The sequence below is a fragment of the Carassius carassius genome, chromosome 14, assembly GCF_963082965.1.
Source record: "Carassius carassius chromosome 14, fCarCar2.1, whole genome shotgun sequence".
Taxonomy (NCBI): Eukaryota; Metazoa; Chordata; class Actinopteri; order Cypriniformes; family Cyprinidae; genus Carassius; species Carassius carassius.
This window is the reverse complement of record NC_081768.1, coordinates 1,092,801-1,110,404: the sequence shown is the minus strand read 5'-3', so window position 1 is coordinate 1,110,404 and position 17,604 is coordinate 1,092,801. Positions and strand designations below refer to the sequence as shown.

General features: G+C 40.4%; 1 protein-coding gene across 3 annotated transcripts in view; it reads right to left on the bottom strand.

The window, feature by feature from the left end:
- LOC132156697 (gamma-aminobutyric acid receptor subunit pi) overlaps positions 1-17,604 on the bottom strand; it is a 68,223-nt gene that overhangs the window by 36,626 nt on the left and 13,993 nt on the right. The gene's annotated exons all lie outside the window — the stretch shown is intronic.

Sequence of the window (17,604 nt, the reverse complement as noted above, 5' to 3'; positions counted from 1 at the left end):
ACTCGCTACAGTTTTCTCGACCCCCTCCGCGCTTTTCAGCGCGCGTCGAAACTACGGTCAAAACAGAAGTAGCACACATACTTCGGGCCGAAATATCAAAACTGTTGAGCAAAGGGGCTGTAGAGCCTGTGTCTCAAGCTCAAAGCGAGGGGGGGCTGTACAGCAGATACTTTCTGGTGCCCAAGAGAGACGGGGGTCTCAGGCCCATACTGGATCTAAGACAGCTGAACAAGGCATTGATGAAACGCAGTTTCAAAATGCTTACGACTAGGAAGCTCCTCGCGCAGATTCGCAGAGGGGACTGGTTCATGTCAATAGATCTGAAGGACGCGTATTTTCAAATACAGATAGCGTCAAACCACAGGCGATATTTGAGATTCGCCTTCGAGGGCCAGGCATACCAGTTTACAGTCCTGCCGTTCGGCTTGTCCGTGGCTCCTCGTACGTTTCCTCGTACCGTTCGGACAACATGTCTTTCGTGTCCTACATAAATCGCCAGGGCGGTCTCGGGTCTTGAAACCTGTGCAGGCTGACGGAACGCTTCCTGGTTTGGGCTCAGCGCAACGTGCGTTCGCTGAGGGCAGTGCATGTGCCTGGGCTACAGAATCTGGGTCCAGACAGGCTGTCCAGAGGCAATGTTCCTATGGGCGAATGGTCTCTATACCCGCAAACAGTCCGGCTGTTGTGGGAGAGATTTGGCGTTCTTTTCCAAGAACGAAAGCGCGCTGTCACTGAGATGGCCGTGCTGCCCGCTTTATGCTTTCCCTCCCGTCTCCCTCCTTCCGCAGGCGATAGAACGGGTGAGAGAAACGAGATGTTCATTACTGCTTGTAGCACCTCTTTGGAAGAACCAACCATGGTTCCCAGATTTGATGCAGTTAGCAGATGTCGCCCCGTGGCCGGTACCGTTGAGGAGGGACCTCCTCTCGCAGACCAGGGGCTCGATTTGGCACCCTCAACCGGAGTTGTGGTCCCTCCATGTGTGGGCGCTCAGCGGTTACCCGCTGATCTCGCAGTGGGAGTGCTAAATACCATCACTCAGGCTAGAGCTCCATCGACACAACGTCTGTATGCCTCGAAGTGGTCGGTGTTCTCCAGCTGGTGCACAGCTCGAGGTTATTCACCCCTTAGTTGTGAGGTGACGGAGGTCCTCTCCTTCCTACAGGAGCTGTTGGATAAGGGCAGAGCCCCATCCACGCTCAAAGTTTATGTGGCGGCCATCGCGGCGTTTTCTGAAACGGCGCTCGGTCAGTCAATAGGAAGGAATGATTTAGTCATCTGGTTCCTCAGAGGAGCTAGGAGGCTGAATCCTCCCAGACCTCCGTCAGTCCCTATGTGGGACCTCGCGGCGGTTTTGGAGGCCTTGAAGGGTCCCCCTTTTGAGCCTATCCAATCGGTTAGCCTTCAGCATCTGTCGTTCAAGACAGTATTCTTGTTGGCTCTCGCTTCGGTGAAGCGTGTGGGTGATTTGCACGCACTCTCTGTGAGCCAGTCGTGCTTGGAGTTTGGGCCCAATGACTCAAGGGTCATACTCAAACCTAGGCACGGTTATGTGCCAAAATCCCTCAACACACCGTTTCGGGCTCAGGTTATTGCCCTGTCTGCCCTGCCGGTGTCAGGAGAGGATAGAGACTCGAGTCTTCTTTGCCCTGTCAGGGTTTTAAGAGCTTATGTGTCTCGCTCTGCTGCCTTTCGGCAGACGGAGCAGCTGTTTGTCTCGTTCGGTGGACGTTCCAAGGGAATGGCTGTTTCGAGACAGACTCTATCCAGATGGATAGTTGACGCCATAGCATTAGCTTACGCTTCCAGGGGCCTTCAGTGCCCGTTGGGCGTCAGAGCACACTCCACAAGAGGCGTCGCCTCGTCGTGGGCGTGGTCTACTGGGATCTCCTTGCAGTCACCAATCTAAGATGGCAGCATGTCCCAAACCGTCTACATTCCTGTCTCTGTCTGTGTGATTGTCATCAATGTTATTGTCTCTTGATGGTGCTGTCTCTGAAACATTGAACTTGCTTCGAGTAAATTAGGTTACTGTCTTTGATTTGTAAATAGACAGTTAATCTGGCAGGTGAACACGGCAAGTGGTTTACAGGCACTGTGCTGGGACTAATCTACACTGGCCGTTTTCTGTTCATCGCTAACGTTCTATAAGGAACCAGTCCATCACACATCGAACTTGGATTTAACTGAAGTGAAACTTACTCTCTTGACGTTTCGGATGACCTGGACCGCCCTGTCAGTGCGGAACTTGGATCCTGTTCAACGCAGCTAAATCGCCGACACGCCTTCGAATCTTACGTGTGCAAACTTCTCATGAGAAAGTGAAGTGCTTTTTTCTTGTCTTTGCGCCTTGTGCTTGAATCTGTATCTTTGTTGTTTTAAAATCCGGCGGGTCCTGATTTTTAATCACTTCTTTCACAGCATTGCTTCATTGGGCCTGTTTTCCTGTTTACACATGACGTGATGCAACGTCATCTTTCTCAGGAGGTCTGAAAATCTGGACTGGATTACCTATGCATTGGCTAGGAACGGAACGTGCAATGGCGCTGCCCTTTTTTGTAATGTGTTTACTAATCTTGAGCGGAATATATGGAAGCCCGCACAGGACCAACTACTCCCGTGCAGGTCTTTTAAATACAGTCAAAACACGCTGGGGGATGTGCGCATCTGTTTGTGCATCAGACATTAAATCAATGCACCTGCCTCTGTTCTTCTCCTCTGACACTGCGGACTTGGCCCGTCTGATCAGTGTTATGGCTTTACAAAACAATTTTACTATTTCTGAAAGCTGCCTTCGTAGCTTTGTACTAAAAATAAGCTCAAAGAATGAATCTTCTATTCAATCATTTAAATCACTTAAGCTGAGGTGTTTAATTGTTCTGTTGCTGTTTATCTCAGGAAATGTGCAACCTAATCCAGGCCCAGACTCTGCTATATGTCTCAATACCCCTGCTGATTTTAAATCCAGGGCTGGCCTTGGTTTTATTCACTTGAATGTTCGTAGTTTGATTGCAAAGATAGATATGATTCGTATTTGGGCACACTCAACTGAAGCTGATGTAATTGTTTTATCAGAAACTTGGCTAAGCAAATCTGTTCTGACTGAGGATATCAGTATTGATGGTTACAACATAAAAATAAGTTTCGTGTAAATATGCTTCTCTCTAAATCAGTGAGTAAGCAATTCGAATTTTTAGCTCTTGACCTCGAGGTCTCGAAGACTCTCCACATTACGGTAGTTGGTTGCTATAGGACACCATCAGCTGTCAGGGATGCTCTGCCTTCTTTAATGCAGCTTTTATCAGGTCTAAATCAGAACGAAATTGTAGTCATTGGAGATCTAAATTGGAACTGGTTACATCCAGTATCTGATGAATTCAAAGCTTACTGTGACTCGCTAAATCTCTTTCAGCTCGTTGACAGTCCCACCAGACCTAACCTGAAATTTCCAGATAAATCATCTTTAATTGATCTTATCCTAACCAACGTTCCTCACAAATACTCTGCAGCTTCTGTTTTTGCCAATGACATTAGTGACCACTGTGTTGTTGCCACGGTCAGAAACACAAAAATTCCCAAAACCAAGCCACGTATCATTATTAAGCGTGACACAAAACATTTTTCGGTACAAGGGTTTTTACATGACCTGCTTTATTTTGATTGGGATAAAATGTATCTTATTGCAGATGTTGAAAATGCTTTGGAAATTTTTTTATGATGGTTTTAAAGAAATTGTTGACAAGCATGCTCCCCTCAGAAAATATAGAGTAAAAGGCCGAAACAATGCATGGTTCACTGTAGATTTAGCCAACTCTCTTCAGGAGCGTGATAAGGCCTGGGCGAAAGCCAGGAAAACAAGCCTGGATTCTGATTGGTTGCTCTTCAGGAGACTGCGCAATTTGTGCACTGTGGCTATCAGGAAGGCCAAAGCTGACCACTTTCTTATAGAAACTTTAAATAATTTAAATAACCCCTTAAAATTCTGGAAGACGATTAAATCCTTGGCTGGAAATAAAACTGGCATTGAGCTGCCACAATATATTCTTAAGGACTCACATAAATTATCCGATAAGGCTGAGATTAGGGCTGGGACAACGCGGCGAGGTCATCGATGACGTCGACGCAAAAAATACGTTGACGCAAAATATGTGCATCGATTCGTCGACCTGTTTTTATTTCTCTAAAAAACGTTTGCAAAACGTTTACCTTATGTGCGCTGAATATACGCGATGGCCTGATCAACATTCTGACCAACGTTATATAACTAATCCAGGGGTTTTTCTGCATTGATCTTTTTTTTTGGCAGCTGTCAAAGCCTTATTTGATCGGTGAGTGACAGTGACAGGGCGCGTACGAGAGAGAGCCCCGGTTGCGCGCGCACTCACAGTCTTCAAACAACACGAGCGCTTCTTGCTCTCTCTCTCTTGTGCATATTAATCAAAATCATTAAACACGATAGAAAAAGGGCGAAACACCTAAGTTTCACACGCAGTTTCACTCACAGTCTTCAAACTACACGAGCGCTCTCTCTCTCTCTCTCTCTCTCTCTTCCCCCACCCCCCTCCCCTCGTGAATATTAACCAAAATCATTAGACACGTGACGATAGAAAAAGGGCGGAACGCCAAAGTTTCACATGGAGCATTCGGAGATTTTAGAAAAATAGAAGTGGCAATAAAATGGCTGTTGGCGGCTGTACTGCGTTTGAGCTCCGTCACTATATTATTTTCATTGACTATTTTTAACTCAAAAATCAATTTTATACATCATCGTTTCCGTTTATATAACGTGTGAATATATCCTCTATTGTATTCTACAACAAAAACAATCAGAGCGCCTCGCTATCACTAGTTTTATTTTGATCTCCCGGGTCCGCTATTAGCTTTTAGCCCGTTAGCATCAGTGGCGTGGTTGCAGCTAACTGCGCTAACATTGCTAATACTCTATTCACACACATTACCACTGCTGTACTCACAGTTACTTGCTTTAATGGTGGATGAATGTCTCCACTCTGTGCAGCTCGAGCTCGAGGCCGTGGGAAAGCAGATTCGCGACCTGGAGGTGAGGCAGGCCCAGCTGAGAGAGCGGAGAGCCGCGCTGGAATCATCCCGGGCTGACGCTCACAAGTCCGGGGTAAGTATACAGCGATCTGCTAACAGTCCCACCACGTCTTCTCCGTGTGTTTCTCTGCACAGGCCCGGTGAACCCAGGACGCGATCTTCCCAGATGTCCTTCACTGCTACGCCGGGACACCACGGACCCTGGGTGCATCCACAGCGGAGGACCCGAGCCGGGTCCCGGGCGACGACTTCTCCCCCTCCTGCCTTCGACATCTCCATCCGGAACCGCTTCGCTCCCCTCCGCGAGACAGGACGCGACGCTGTGATCATCGGAGACTCCATCGTCCGACACGTAAGTGCTACGTTAGCCGAAGGTAAAGTGCACACTCATTGTTTGCCTGGTGCTCGTGTTCTCGATGTTTCTGCGCAGATACCCGCGATCCTGAAGGTCGACGAGAGCCCCAGAGCGGTCGTGCTTCACGCCGGGGTTAACGACGCCACGCTGTGGCAGATGGAGACGCTGAAGAGGGACTTCAGCAGCCTGATCGAGACGGTTCGCAGCACGACGCCCGCGGCGACGATCGTCGTGTCAGGACCATGCCCACGTATCGACGAGGACACGAAAGGTTCAGTAGACTTTTTGCTTTAAATGAATGGTTGTTGTCATGGTGTAAAGAACAGAAACTGCTATTTGTTAATAACTGGAATCTTTTCTGGGAGCGTCCTAGGCTGTTTCGCGCTGATGGATTACACCCCAGCAGAATCGGAGCGGAGCTGCTCTCTGACAACATCTCCAGGACACTTCACTCCATGTGACTAGTAAGACAATTCTCTAATAACTATTATGATGACTTTTGTTCCACCCGCTTAAATGATAAAAGTACTTGTGCTGTAAAAACTATTAAGACTGTGTCTGTTCCCCGAATAGTGAGGTCAAAATATAATGTAGGATCTAGAAAAAATCTTATCGTAATTAAACCAGAAAAATGTAAAGTAAATGAACAAAAACAATTTTTAAAGTTTGGGCTCATAAATATTAGATCACTCACACCCAAAGCAGTTATTGTAAATGAAATGATCACAGAAAATAGTTTTGATGTACTCTGCTTGACTGAAACCTGGCTAAAACCAAATGATTATTTTGGTCTAAATGAGTCTACTCCACCAAACTACTGTTATAAGCATGAGCCCCGTCAGACTGGTCGTGGAGGAGGTGTTGCAACAATATATAGTGATATTCTCAATGTTACCCAGAAAACAGGATACAGGTTTAACTCTTTTGAAATACTTCTGCTAAATGTTACACTGTCAGACATGCAAAAGAAATCTAATGTATCTCTTGCTCTGGCTACTGTGTATAGACCACCAGGGCCGTATACAGAATTCCTAAAAGAATTTGCAGATTTCCTCTCAGACCTTCTAGTTACAGTTGATAAGGCGCTAATCATGGGAGATTTTAATATTCACGTTGATAATGCAAATGATACGTTTACTGACCTAATAAACTCCTTTGGAGTCAAGCAAAATGTCACCGGGCCCACTCATCGTTTTAATCATACACTAGATCTAATTATATCGCATGGAATCGATCTTACTGCTATAGATATTGTACCCCAATGTGATGATATTACAGACCATTTCCTTGTATCGTGCATGCTGCGTATAACTGATATTAACTATATGTCTCAGCGTTACCGTCTGGGCAGAACTATTGTTCCAGCCACCAAAGACAGATTCGCAAATAACCTGCCTGATCTATCTCAACTACTATTTGTACCCAAAAATACACATGAATTAGACGAAATTACTGACAACATGGGCACTATTTTCTCTAATACATTAGAAGCTGTTGCCCCCATCAAATTGAAAAAGGTTAGAGAAAAACGTACTGTGCCATGGTATAACAGTAATACTCACTCTCTCAAGAAAGTAACTCGTAGTCTTGAACGCAAATGGAGAAAAACTAACTTGGAAGTTTTTAAAATTGCATGGAAAAACAGTATGTCCAGGTATAGACAGGCTCTAAAAACTGCTAGGGCAGAGCATATCCACAAACTCATTGAAAATAACCAAAACAATCCAAGGTTTTTATTTAGCACAGTGGCTAAATTAACAAATTACCAGACGCCACCTGATTCAAATATTCCACCAACGTTAAATAGTAATGACTTTATGAATTTCTTCACTGATAAAATAGATAACATTAGAAATACAATAGCGAATGTAGATTCTACAGCGTCTAACACTTCAGTTTCATCCATCGCACCCAAAGATAAACTGCAGTGCTTTACAAATATAGGACAGGAAGAGCTAAATAAACGTATCACTGTATCTAAACCAACAACATGTTTATTAGATCCTGTACCCACTAAATTACTAAAAGAGCTGTTACCTGTAGCCGAAGAACCGCTTCTCAATATCATTAACTCGTCGTTATCTTTAGGTCACGTCCCAAAACCATTCAAGCTGGCGGTTATCAAGCCTCTTATTAAGAAACCAAAACTAGATCCTAGTGTACTGGCAAATTATAGGCCTATTTCAAATCTTCCATTTATGTCTAAAATTTTAGAAAAAGTTGTGTCTGCTCAATTGAGCACCTTCCTGCATAAAAATGATCTGTATGAAGAATTTCAGTCAGGTTTTAGGCCCCACCATAGCACAGAAACTGCACTTGTTAAAATTACAAATGACCTGCTTCTTGCGTCAGATCAAGGCTGCATCTCATTTCTAGTCTTACTTGATCTTAGTGCTGCGTTCGACACCATAGATCATGACATACTCATAGATCGATTACAAAACTATACAGGTATTCAAGGGCAGGCTCTAAGATGGTTTAGATCCTACCTGTCCGATCGCTACCATTTTGTTTACTTAAATGGGGTGTCATCTCATTTATCATCAGTAAAATATGGAGTGCCACAAGGATCCGTCCTAGGTCCCCTTCTATTTTCAATATACATGTTGCCCCTTGGTAATATGACTAGAAAATACGGAATTAGCTTCCACTGTTATGCTGATGATACTCAGCTATGTATCTCAACGAGACCAGATGAAACTTCCCAATTATCTAAGCTAACAGAGTGTGTTAAAAATGTAAAAGATTGGATGAAAAAAAAAAAATTCTCCAATTAAATTCGGATAAGACAGAGATATTAATTATTGGACCAAAAAACACCACACAGAATCTTGTAGATTACAATCTGCAACTAGACGGATGTACTGTTACTTCCTCTACAGTCAGAAATCTGGGTGTTATATTGGACAGCAATTTGTCTTTTGAAAATCATATTTCCAATGTTACAAAAACCGCATTCTTCCATCTTAGAAACATTGCCAAGCTACGAAACATGTTATCTGTTTCTGATGCAGAAAAGCTAGTTCATGCTTTCATGACCTCTAGACTGGACTATTGTAATGGACTTCTAGGTGGTTGTCCTGCTTCGTCAATAAACAAGCTACAGGTAGTCCAAAATGCAGCAGCTAGAGTCCTTACCAGGTCAAGAAAATATGATCATATTACCCCAATTTTACAGTCTCTGCACTGGCTACCTATTAAGTTCCGTATCAGTTACAAATTATCATTACTTACCTATAAGGCCCTAAATGGTTTAGCTCCTGCGTACCTAACTAGCCTTCTACCACGCTACAACCCATCACGCACCCTAAGGTCACAAAACGCTGGACTTTTGGTAGTTCCTAGGATAGCAAAGTCCACTAAAGGAGGTAGAGCTTTTTCACATTTGGCTCCCAAACTCTGGAATAGCATTCCTGATAATGTTCGGGGTTCAGACACACTCTCTCTGTTTAAATCTAGATTAAAAACTCATCCCTTTCGCCAAGCATTCGAATAATGTATCTCTTAAATTGTGAGTGTAGTTGCATCTGCATTTTTATTCTTTAGCTTGGGTTAAACTAATTTTACTTTGTTGGATCAGCAGCTATGCTAATGATGTCTCTATCTTGTTTCTATGTTTTGCCACGGGATTTACACAAGCTCCAGTCTGGATCCAGAACACCTGAGAAGAGAGGATGCTGACTCTCAGAGGACCCCAGATGATCCTGACCTTGAATCAACAAACAGAACTAACAATTATTGCTACATGTGTGACTGCATCCTATAATTACTATTAATTAATAATATTGATAGTTCATCATCTAGCTGACTACGTCTTGTATTATTATTATTATTTTTATTTTTCTAAAATCCTGTCAAACGTGCACAAACTACTAGCTACTACTAAATATTGTAGAAACATAATTTTCTGTAAAGTTGCTTTGTAACGATTTGTATTGTAAAAAGCGCTATACAAATAAACTTGAATTGAATTGAATTGAATTTTTTTTTCTCCATTTTTTTTCATTTTTTTTTGGAAAAGCACTCTCTGTATTGGCTTAAAGCCCTAAAGTTTACATTGGTTATTGTATTCTTTCAATTGCTCTAAACAAGTATTTTGGGTGAATTTTTTATTGAATGCTAGACATCAAGTTGTTGTTATTTTCATCTGAAAGAAGAACTTTTTTTCAGTAAGCTAGGCCCTATGTGTTCAGTAAGCTTGTTTCAGTAAGCTGTGTGTTTTCAAGGTTTTATTGAATGCTATCTCTATACAAGTGCAAAGTAATGCATTCTTAGTCAGTCTTTTATTTTGTAATTTTAAGAGCAATAAACATATATTGCAATGTTAAGGAATTCATGTTTTTTTTTCATTCAGATATGTAAATCAACATGTATAAATTGTTAGTAGTCAATTAATGGGGAGATAATCGAAATCGAATCGGTCTGAAAAAATTAATCGTTAGATTAATCGATGCATCGAAAAAATAATCGCTAGATTAATCGTTTAAAAAATAATCGTTTATCCCAGCCCTAGCTGAGATGCTTGGCTGTTAAATGAGCATTTTATTGCCTCTGGTTCATTATTTGATTCCCTCAACACTTCACATCAGAATCATCCCAAAGGTAACTCGCATGGTCATTCTGGAGTCAGTAATTCTTTTAGTTTCAAGCCATTTTCAGTTTCAGAAGTGCATAAAGCCCTCACACCTTTATACATTAGAAAATCGGCTGGTCCTGATAACTTGGAGCCTTATTTTCTACAGTTAGCATCTGATTTTATTGCACCGCCTTTGACTTATCTTTTTAATCTTTCTCTGGACACGAATGAAATTCCACTTATATGGAAATCCGCATTTGTTTTTCCTCTGTTAAAAGGAGGCGACCCGACTGATTTAAATAACTATAGACCCATCTCGAAATTGTCTGTCCTGATCAAGGTTATGGAAACTCTGGTGAACGAACAATTGAAAGAATTTCTAACTATCAACAATATTCTGTCTAATTTTCAATCAGGTTTTCGTAAAAAACACAGCACAACTACAGCAGCCCTAAAAGTAGTAAATGATTTTATTGACTCCTTAGATAAAAAACAACATTGTGCAGCTCTCTTCATTGACCTATCGAAGGCTTTTGATACTGTGGATCATGCAATATTAAAACAAAGACTTCTCAGTGTCGGGTTGTCAGAACAAACAGTTTGCTGGTTTGACAACTATCTATCAGGTAGATCCCAGTGTGTACAGGCAGATGGTCTCACTTCCAGCCCTCTTAGTATATCCAAGGGTGTGCCCCAGGGGTCAGTGCTGGGACCACTTCTATTTATTTTATATATCAACAATCTTGATCAAAATGTCTTCAACGCAAATTTTCACTTTTATGCTGATGATAGTGAGATATACTGCTCTGCATCAACTCCAAACCAAGCTCTTTGTCAGCTTCAACTAGCTTTTGATACTGTACAACGTACCTTGTTCGATTTAAAACTTATTTTGAATGACGACAAAACAAAACTTATGTTGTTCTCAAATGCAAAATCAAAGTCATGGAACCTTCTACCCATCACTACTTCTCAGGGCTCCGAGATTGAGTCTGTATCTCAATTCAAGTATCTTGGTATCCTAATTGATGATTCACTCTCTTTTAAACCTCACATTCAACAGTTGGTAAAAAAATTAAAGCTGAAACTGGGTTTTTATTTTAGAAACAAGTCATGTTTTTCCTTTGAGGCCAAAAGGAGGCTTGTTGCTGCCACTTTCTTGTCAGTGCTGGACTATGGCGATGTTATATACATGATTGCTTCCACCACAAGCTTGAAACTGTTGGATACTGTTTATCATGGAGCTCTTAGGTTTATCACAAACTTTAGAGCACTTACTCATCACTGTTCTTTGTATGATCGGGTTGGTTGGTCTGCATTGTCCACCCGTAGACTTAATCATTGGTACATATTTATCTACAAGGCAATTCTTGGTCTGCTTCCCCCATACCTCCAATCTTACATCGAAAAGAAAAATACAAGAAGATATTGTCTTCGTTCTGAGGACTTATTATTATTATCTGTCCCTCAAGTCCGGACCGAACTGGGAAAAGGGGCATTCAAGTATGCGGCTCCCTGCACTTGGAATCAGCTGCAAAATGTCCTGAATCTTAAGGAGCCAGTTTCATTGGCTGATTTTAAATTACTTTTAAATAACATGGAAGCTACACAATCTGGCTGTAGATGTTATGACTGACTCAGTTATGACGGACGATCCTTGCTTGCAATAATATGTGAAATTCTGATTTCTTATGACTTTATAATTATTTATTACTTGTATAAATTGTTATATGTTGATGTTATATGTTTTTATGTCTGTAACCTTGTTAATTGTGCTGCTGCCTGTCTTGGCCAGGACGCTCTTGGAAAAGAGATTTTTAATCTCAATGAGTTTTATTCTGGTTAAATAAAGTTCTATAACCTGGAGGTTCCAGCCTTGCAAGCAAGGCTGCTGTCGGTATAGTCGAATCAGGGCCCTGAGGGGAATTCTGAGTTCACGAGCGCTATGCGCTGCCGACTGTTATATGGGCAGTATTGCGTAAGACCCGCATTGCCACATTGTTCAGGCCTTGCCTCGGCTGTGTGATGTCATATTGCCGCATCTACGGATGCTGCTAGATATGGGACGGAGGGCTTTCCCCCTTTCTGTCCTGGACTCTCTGTGAGTCCCTCAGGTGACTGTGCACTGTAAATCCTGGGCGTTGCTTCAGGTTTATTGGTGTGATCCCTGCGCGCACAGCATTTTACATTGGATTCCCGTAGCGTCTTAGCTAAGACGCAGTACGAGAGAGCTCTCGTAAGAGAACGTACTCGGTTACTAAACGTAACCTCGGTTATCTCTAGAAGAGCGAACGAGTACTGCGTTCTCTGCCGTGCGTACGATTCACTCTGGTTCGCTTCGGCGATTAAATAAATCAGGTGAGTCAGCCTTTTTGAGCTCCTTTTATAGGTTGGGCCACACCCGTTTCGGCGGGAAGTGGCAAGAAGGGCGCAAGAAGGGTGCTTCAGTATTTCGTGAAAAGAGACTTTTCCCGTAGCGTCTTAGCTAAGACGCAGTACTCGTTCGCTCTTCTAGAGAGAACCGAGGTTACGTTTAGTAAACGAGTACGTTCTTTTGAACTTTCTATTCATCTGTGAATCCTGAAAAATAAACTGTATCACAGTTTCTACAAAAATATTGTGCAGCCCAACTGTGTTCAACATTGATAATAATCAGAAATGTTTCTTGAGCAGTAAATCATCATATTATTCTGATTTCTGAAGATCATGTGACACTGAAGACTAGAGGAATGATGCTGAAAATACAGCGGAGCATCACAAAAATAAATTACACTTTAACACAGATTCACACAAAAAAACAGTTATTTTAAATTGTAATAATATTTCACATTTTTTACTGAATTTGTGATCAAATAAATGCAGCCTTGGTGAGTGAAAGCCCAAAGTTTTGCACCTTCCATGTGTTGTAATCGCATCACAACTAGGGCTGGGCGATATATCGAATATTAGCGATAATATCGGAATAATTTTTACGATGATGTACAATTTGAATATATCGGGAATATCGAATATTTCAAATTCAAGCATACTTTCCCAAAAGAACGCGCCGAATGTCCAAAAAAGGAACCTGTAACTGCTGACTGCTCTACGCCCCTCTACTACGAGAGCTTTAATGATAGCGGTTGCCAGATAACAAGAGTTTAAATCTCCGAATCAGAGCTCCACTGTTACAAGGATACATTTTCTGCCCGGTGTTTGCTTATTTTAAGCAATCTGGCAACCATACGCACGTGCTCACTCCTCATTGCGGAAGAGCCGCCGACGATAATCTGAAAACACTAATAAGCTGGAATTGAGCGATCTAATGAAAGCGTCGTTCAGCCGGTCTGTGTTCTGTCGTGAGATCTCAACTGTATTGTTTGCATTTGTGATCGCAAAATAAATGCACTTACTCGACCGCTGATGTTTGAATAGAGAAACATAGGCTATGGCCATTTGGAATTACTATTGGGGAATTTCACTGATATGTTTACCAGTTTCCATAATATAGACAGAGAAAATGCAAAAGTCTTTGGTATTCATTTATATATATTTATATATAAGAAATAGCTATGTGCTTCAGCAACTAGCTCCCCATCTAAGAGGGTTTTTAGTGTCAGTAGGAACATAGTTTCATGCCACAGAGCTTCTCTTAAAACCACAGGCAGTTAACAGACTTGTGTTCTTAGCTTAAAAACTTGTTAAAAAAATTAAAATAAAATACTTATCCCAGTTGCATAGTTTAAATTGTGAATTGCATGCACTAAAAAGTTGACAGAATGCACTTTCTGTAACTGTTACTTAATTTGCACTGCTTCAGTTACATATAGGCCTACATGTATTCATTTAATAAAAAGCAGTAAGTGGTCTCTTGGTCTAGATTTTTTAACTGCTTAAATAAGCTGTTTAATCTAAATAGTTTTTTTTTTTTTTTTTTTTTTTTTAATGGGCAAAAGAAAATAATGTTTTATTTTTTATTATTTAAATGCAAATGCAAACATATCGAGATATATATCGAATATCGTAAAAAATTTGACAATATCGAGATATCATTTTTTTTTGTATATCGCCCAGCCCTAATCACAACCCATTATAAATGAAAGTTTCTTAATGTTATACCCATTTAATAATTTCACACTGGTATAAATACCATGAAAAGCCCACCACTACAAACCCACACCATACATGAGATCTTTATATAATGTTCCTCTTCACACTACTTCACACAGTTCTCATGTTTTCTAGTTTTCTGTGTGGTTTCATCTGTCTGGGTGTTTAAAACAAGACTGTGTTGTGATGAGAGTTATTTCTGCTACTCTTGGATCTTCTCTTGCTTTGTTCTCTCCCAGCAAATGGAAAGTGGGAGATGAAAAAGAAGAAACAATGTATCATTCTGTCCCAGACGAGTGAGAGAGACATAAAACAAGACACAGACGTGTTGTTACTCAAGGACATTTTTTATCATTTTAAAAGAAACTAATAAAATCTGCTGATTTGATCTGCTGCTGAAGAGTACATCTGAAATAAATGTAGTGTAGTTACATCCATCACTAAATTGATAATATAACACAGCACAACACAAGGGATAGTCCTGAATTTAACCCCAGTATAAAAGTAGCATTTAACCAAAACACATGGCCATCCGACTGTACACATCAGTGAACTCACAGCACACAAGTCTTCTCTCTGTTGTAGGACGTAAACAATGTGCAGGATAAGTGAGATACTTATGCTTTTCTTCGAGTCTTTCCATGTTCAGTGCCCGAATCTACTGGCAAATGATGCAAGACGTGCTGAAGATAAAAGAGACCCGTTTCTTTAATCTCACTCTGATAATCAGCGGATGAAATGACACACGCAGCTCAGTTTCTGTTTTTGTCTGCGTGCATGTGTCCATGATACATTTTCCTGCACCACAAAAAAACAAATCAGGCTCTGTTTCATTAGAGTTGGGACCTGATGCTCTGGAGAGATTGTAATGAGATAAATAAGAATTAATAATTATTATTTTTTTCTATTGCATTGTGCTTTGTTTTTGCATGTGATAACAAACTAGCAGCATGGCCAGTGTAGTCTGAATCACAAACAGATGACTGTAAGTCAATTCCTTTAATAAATCAGTGAAAACCAAACTAAAATCAATCACTAACTCATGAGTTACATTTCACAAAAGCATTATTAGCATAATCAGATCATAGTAACCACTGGCAATCTACAATCTATTATACAAGTCATAAATATTTATCGCTTTTGCAATACAGTGTGTTTTAAAGCAGCTTTAATAAACAAGAAAATAAGATAGTATTGATCTTGCAAAGTTATTCAATTATGAAAAGCAATTTCAGTTGTAAATAGGGTTTCAGTGGACCACAAATCTCACGGTTTCGGATCATATTATGGTTTTTGGGCCACGGATCGGATTGTTTCTCAAGTCAATAAGAAAAAAAAAAAACATTGCTTTCCATTACTTAAGCTAAATACTTATTCGATACCACAGCAAGATCATGCAGAATATATGCTTTATAAGCACTAACAAACAGCCAATATGTTAATAACAGGCATGCTAATAAGCAACTAGTTAATAGTGAGAATTGGTCTCTATATTAATGTGTTACCAAATATATTTAAAAAATAAACACTTATACTTGTTATGTTCATTGTCAGAAATTATCTCCATAGAAAATGAATTGGATATATAAATATTAACTGACAAAAAAGAAGAAAATATGTTTATTTTCTCTTTTTTTTTCACATTTATATAGAAATAAAAGGTCCATAATTTCAATATGAATGTTGTTTGGAACCGTGAAGTCACCTCAAAATAACCAATTATTAAAAATTAAATATTACATAGATTAAACATAGTACATATGTTTAATAGTAATAAACACTTTATATGCTTATAGTCTCCAGTTTGTTTCGACCAAGACTGTGACTCCTAAATGAACAATCCCAGAAGGTTAAATCATAATTCTTTGAAGTTAATAATCACATTAGTCTGTTAATAATTTAATCAATCTCATTTAATAACGTTCATGATTCCTTGCCCAAATTAAAAATGAAGCACACAGGCACCTAAACTATTTGACATCTATTTTTAGTCTTAAATGCGAGTGAATGCTCACACTGTTGATACTCAGGCTTGTGATGTGGCTGAATCATGTGTGTATACATACATACAACTTACAGCGATCTGTTCGACACATTCAAGAGCCACAAAACGGTATTTATTGTTTACATTTCTTTAAAAAATGACCACATTTGAAAGGTGAAATAACCAAATGAGACTTTGTTTCATATTAAAAGTAAGCTGGTAATGTTAATGTCCTGTCTGTCAGCATGTTGTCAGTGCCCTCTCTGTTCCGCGATATATTGTTGACCCCCCCCCCCCCCCCCCCGTGTTTCTCTTAATGTTACGATTTCCAAACCTTAAGTTATAGCTCACTTTAGGAATTGACAGTTAAAGGGTTTTGATGCAATACTTAATGGTTTTTAATGGATTACTTAAGTGTAAAACAGCATTAAAGGAAACTGTAATTTAATTAACGATGTGTGAAAGACCGTTCTTCCCCAGTCTCATAAAATAAATTTGGGTCGCACATAAATTGACAGGGTCGGTCGGAAACCGGAACCAAACAAATTTTTTTTTTAGGCCTTAGGGCTGGGACAACGCATCGAGGTCAACGCCTGCCCCTCTTTCTCTCTCTCTCTCTCTCTCTCTCTCTCTCCCTCTCCCTCCTGCATATTAACCAAAATCATTAGACACGATAGAAAAAGGGCGGAACGCCAAAGTTTCACATGGAGCATTCTGAGATTTTATTTTTCTCCATAACAGTATAAAGTTGTCTCCATAAAGTTTTCATTGGTTACTGTATTCTTTCAATTGCTCTAAACAAGTATTTTGGGTGAACTTTTTTATTGAATGCTAGACATCAAGTTGTTGTTATTTTCATCTGAAAGAAGAACTTTTTTTCAGTAAGCTAGGCCCTATGTGTTCAGTAAACTTGTTTCAGTAAGCTATGTGTTTTCAAGGCTTCAAGGTTTTATTGAATGCTATCTCTATACAAGTGCAAAGTAATGCATTCTTAGTCAGTCTTTTATTTTGTAATTTTAAGAGCAATAAACATATATTGCAATGTTAAGGAATTCATGTTTTTTTTTCATTCAGATATGTAAATCAACATGTATAAATTGTTAGTAGTCAATTAATGGGGAGATAATCGAAATCGAATCGGTCAGGGAAAAATTAATCGTTAGATTAATCGATGCATCGAAAAAATAATCGCTAGATTAATCGTTTAAAAAATAATCGTTTATCCCAGCCCTAGTGTCCATTATTGATGATAATCAGAGGAACCGCTGGAGCTCAGGGAACGACAGGCACACGAGCCGTGAAAGAGCCTGAATCAAAGCGCTGCGGGAACAAGGCGAGTGTCAGAAAACATCAATCTCTGTTACATTATCAGGCCCAGAGACGATCACATGCGCCGTGAGCTCATGCACATGTATGTTTGCGTGTGTGGGTATATGTTCATCACAGCCAACGGCAGCCACTTCTCAGGGAAAACACTCCCATCACTTTCACGGCTTGCATCAGTTTACAAAACACATTTACAGAGTTCACTGACACCAGCAT